Below are 4,939 nucleotides of genomic sequence, written 5' to 3'. Positions count from 1 at the left end.
GTATAGGACCTTTCTTGTAGAGGACGACGAGATCTACAATTTCCGTATAAAAACTTTCCGCTAGCATCAATAGTTAACGAGTTATTGACGAAAAACTGAAAAACAGTTTTTGGCAAATTACTCGTAAACTATTGACGCTACCAAAACAAAATTAGATGGAAATTGTAGCTCTGATTATCGGCTACAAAAAAGGTCTAATGCAATTTTCCCGTAGATTAAACGGTTTACGAGTTATTGGTGAAAAACGAAAATTTGGAAGAAATTGAAGGGGTACCCCTTGGAAAAATTTCGGAAATTCGGAAAAATCGAAAATTTTTTGTTGTTGTTTATTATTAGCAATGTTCTTCCGAGGTCTGATTTCTTTTTAAAAAATGCGTTTCTAAAGTTCATAAACTTTTGGGATTGTCTGTATAGCCAATACATCCTTAAGAAAATTAATCTTTTTCATTTGAGGTTTCCTTTTCAAGAAAATCGACTTGATTATGACGAGGATAAACGGATCTCAATACAAGCTATTCTCTATTTTATGTACTTATATGTACAGAAACGTGAAAATCTTGACATTTATCTATAGAATCATATTGAACCCAAAGTTTATTCGGAAGGCGATGCAAATATTTCGTAATTAAAAGCCAGGAGAGAATATTTATTTTTTCACGTACAATCATGATTTCTCCCGATCCATCAGTACTGGAACACCCTGTATAATAAACGTCCCAATTTCCATTCACTGGTTTCTTTTTCTATAATTTCACATACAAGCCAGTGATTTGAAATCGTGACATTCACTACAAACCTCGTTCCCAATCGAACGCTTCCATCAATACTGGATAACGTAAAAACTCGTGTCTGTCTGGCATTGACATTGAACTCCGGGTGAGTGTAAAACAGCGAAAGGTCAGCGCACGCGGCGCGCCGCTTTGAAAACGAGGGTAGAGGAACGAGAATTTCGTGGAGCCGCGGGTGGGCTCGCCTCACGGCCATAATAATAATTTTTACAAGCCCGCGTGTAATCAAGGCTGCGTGTTACACATGTTCCGTCGGGGTGTTCCGCCCCTACTCGCGTGCCGCGCCACGACCCCTGCTCCATGCCGGTGACGTTAGGGGTGGCCATGGCACGTGGTAGGGGCGGTTTGCGTCCGATGGTGGGGCGCCGGTCGGCCGCGGTGGGGACGATAGTTCCAGTTTCAGCGGGGGAGTCGCGCTCGTTAGAGCGAAACTACCCTCCGCGGGACAGAGACGGCCGCGACGACCGAGGGACGAAGGAGGATGGGGGGTGGGGGGTTTCGGTTCGTAGTATTCACGCGGGTCCACCGTCGGTGCTTGTGCTGTTGTTGCTGCTTCTGCTCGTGCCCCGGTACCGTTCTTCGTGTATTGTTGTCCAATCGAGCGCACCGACTAACCGGTTTTCGAAGCACGCGCGCCCGCCGCCGCGCACGCACGCCGCCGTGTAGTACGCGAGTTCGTATTTTTTCGCTTTTTCGATCGACCACGCACTCCTCTGCCTATCGTGCCGCCCCGTGACACGTGCTCCGCGCTCGCTCGGTCACCGTCGTTCTTAGCGTCGCACGTGGAACGGGATGTGTGGACTGAGTGATCAGACGGGACGAGAGTGTCTTATGTAGGATTGTTTCGATTGATTAAAAGAGGGTGAGTTTTAAGATAGTGCACTTGTACGGTGTCAGGTTCGGTCGGACTGTCGATGCTAGGGACGGATGTCTTCTAGTTTTGTTCCGAGTTCATTGATGTAGGGAAGTGGATCTATAAGAATGAGTCCGTTTCTTATGAAATTGTGTGTAAGACTTCTTCAATCAAATGTCTTGATACTTGAAACAGAATGAGAGTTCTGTCATTTATTTAGAGTGATAATAAAAAATAAATACAAATATCGTAGAAAACTGAGGAAGTTCACGTAATCTTAATGTACAAATATCTGTTTAGTCAATTTTTAAACACTCATAGAATAATTTTCTTTAATCCTTCATTAACTACATTTATAAAGTTATTACTAAATCGCAGGTTAAACTACCGAATAAAAATTGACATGATTCTCCAAGCAGCAGAAGTAACAGAGAACTGAATTGAGCATAAGGGAAATAGGGACGCTCGTAGTCAGACACGATAATCACGGTCCCGTGTCTTCTGTCTTTCCTGTCGCGTTTTCTATACGTGCTATTTGATTCCTCTCATGTGCATTAAATCCTAATTGAACGCGATTTTTAAAGGAATCCTTATGATCGTTTCATTTGAGGACACGTGTTCGTTCCATTAATCTTGCGACTATGCCTGAATGATATGCAATATAGCTCTCTTTAATTCTGTATCGACCAAAACTACTACTAAATCCCAAGTTAAAATGCTGAATAAAAATTTACATGATTTTGCAAGCAGCAGAAGTAATAGAAAATTGTATCGATAATCTGGGGAATAGGAACAGTCGTTGTCAGACATGATCAGATTCCCACGTCTTCTGTCTTCCCTGTCGCGCTTCCTATGCGTGTTATTTGATTCGAATACACGTATTTCTTTTACAAGCATTTAATCCCAATTAAACTTTTCAATGTATTTTACACTGCGTGTTCGTTTCTTTCGACACGTGCTCGTTCCATTAACCTTACTATTATGTCTGAATGATCAATAGAAGAATTTTTTAATCCTTCTTGAGAAATACATAAAATGTAGTTGTGCATTGAAAATCAATTATCATTCATTGATTAATAGATGCAGTTTTAAAATACTAACAGATATTTAATAAATTATTTATTAATAAGAAAGTCAAATGATAGGAATTGTTCTTATTTGATCAAATAAAATCATATTGACGAAAACAAATTCGATGAAATATTAATACACAAGTGATTTTCATATAATATTGTAAGTATTAATTCTTTCATGTTTCTTTATTTATTTTTTAGTTACTTATTTTTATGTTTTATTGTAAGTATTAATTCTTCCACGTTCGATTAAATACAATCATGCCATTGACCAAACGAAATTCGGCTAAGTATTAATGTACAAATGGTTTTCATATAATATTGTAAATATTAATTCTTCGGTGTTTGTTTATTTATCAATGGTTTCACCTCGCGATTGTCCGTCGGGATTAAAACAGGGAAAAATTGAAACGCGATGGACGATTTAACGAAGCCGCAGTGCTCATTAAAAAGTGTAACTCGCTAATGAAGCACGGACAGTTCCGACGTGATATTCGCTCGCCGATTATTAATCGATAGCGAAACCATTAATTACTGTCGTTCGTTTCCATCGCTTCGTCGTGTTACTCCGTCCCGCGTTGATCCACCGAGCCGGATGAACTCTGCGAGAACCGTGTTAACGCTGACCAATTGTCACTCGATCTCCAATACATACTATCTTATTCCCTATCATCCTTTGATCGAACGATCTGCAATTGGCAACTTCTCCTATGCAATACTGTATACAATGGAGAATTCCAATCAAGATTCTTGATAATTTTTTTCAAATACAAAATTTACAATTAACAAAGAAATTTCTTATATTATTCAAAATTATAATTAGATTTTCAATCAAATTATTTAATAATTATTAATGGCCGATTGTTACTCGATCTCCAATATCTATCTTATTCCTTATCATCCTTTGATTGAACGATACGTAATTGATAAGATCGCTTATGCAATACCGTATGCAAAATTTCACTGTATGCAAATTTCTTAACACTAAATCTACTTTGCACCAGTCAAATGGCCGGTCTTAAATTCTTCTATAAGGAATAAATAGAAATCAAAATTTATTCGGTCATATTGCAAAAGTCGTGATTATAAATTAAGCTGGTACCAAACTGAAGTACCAATGCGAACAATAGATTGTAATTTATATATAAAAAAATATAGCACATTAATGTATAAATTTGTAATTTATAACGAAATTACATATTTAATTAAAATCAGGTTTTCAATCTTTTGTAACAGTTTTTGCACGTCTTAAATATTTGCAAGCATTCCACTTAATCAGAGAATTGATTTTTTTTCGGTAAAACACGAGGTTTCGAATCGGTTATGAATAAATAGTAAAATTGTGAGATTTTTTTACGGAAATCAGGGTAAACGATTGAAAAATCTGTGTCTTTGAAAAAAAAGCGGGATATTGGGAATATTCCGCGGTCGAGCAGCCGCGCGGTGATCGGAGCGTGACGAGCGGTAATTGAATGTAGGTATGGCATTTGCATTGACAAGCTCCAACAGAGATAATTCGAATCTCGTCGAACGCAGCAGCATAGGCGGCGGTCCGCACGGGCGTTAGGTCGTTTGTCAATACGACGACGGCCGGCCGGCCCGGCCGGTGTCCACGTTTCCACCGTATCGCTGTTTGTCACCGTCTCGTCGGCGATCCCGCGTACAACGCGACGCACCGCGTCCGCTACTTCTCTGTCGCGCCCCGCGATTCATTCCGCGGACACCTCGTTGCTGTTATTCAAATAAGCGACAGATTACCACCAGGGGGTTTATGCACCCCTGCCTCCCGCCCGCTGGCGCCAGGACGCGCCCACACATCCGTCGCGTTTTCCGTTCCGTTTCGTCAGCCTAATGCGCTCCGAAGTCTCTACGAATTGTGATCAATTCATTTGACACGCTGTATACGTAACTGATTCGTTGGAAACAACCTGATGGTGAAAAGATTTTTCGGGACCGAAGAACGAAATGCTTAGTTTGGAAACAGAATTATACAGCAATTTTTTTGGTCTGGGTTATTAATTGGAGTGCAAGTTTGATTATAAAACGTGGGTTTTAATGTATTCACGATCTGGAATTTCATAGGTTACTTTCAATTTTACATATTTAGGTTGCAATTATTATATTATAAGAGGAAGAACTAAAGTTTGAAGTATTTTGGACAATTTATGCCCTAACGAACTATTTTCATTCTACAGAAATTTTCTGGGAAGAAATTTTGGTTATTA

At 39.5% G+C, this 4,939-nt stretch overlaps 1 protein-coding gene across 2 annotated transcripts in view; it reads left to right on the top strand.

The window, feature by feature from the left end:
* Nucleotides 1–1,267: 1,267 nt before the first annotated feature.
* Nucleotides 1,268–4,939, top strand: part of LOC108622282 (runt-related transcription factor 1) — a 31,187-nt gene continuing 27,515 nt past the window's right edge. Inside the window, exon 1 of one of the 2 annotated variants that reach the window (XM_026811320.1) lies at nt 1,268–1,357. The gene's annotated coding sequence lies outside the window, so the exon portion shown is untranslated. The other variant, XM_026811319.1, reaches the window with a different exon arrangement.

The sequence above is a fragment of the Ceratina calcarata genome, unplaced genomic scaffold, assembly GCF_001652005.2.
Source record: "Ceratina calcarata isolate Rehan_Ccalc_2016 unplaced genomic scaffold, ASM165200v1 scaffold211.2, whole genome shotgun sequence".
In the NCBI taxonomy this organism is placed as follows: Eukaryota; Metazoa; Arthropoda; class Insecta; order Hymenoptera; family Apidae; genus Ceratina; species Ceratina calcarata.
This window is presented reverse-complemented; position numbering and strand designations above follow the sequence as displayed.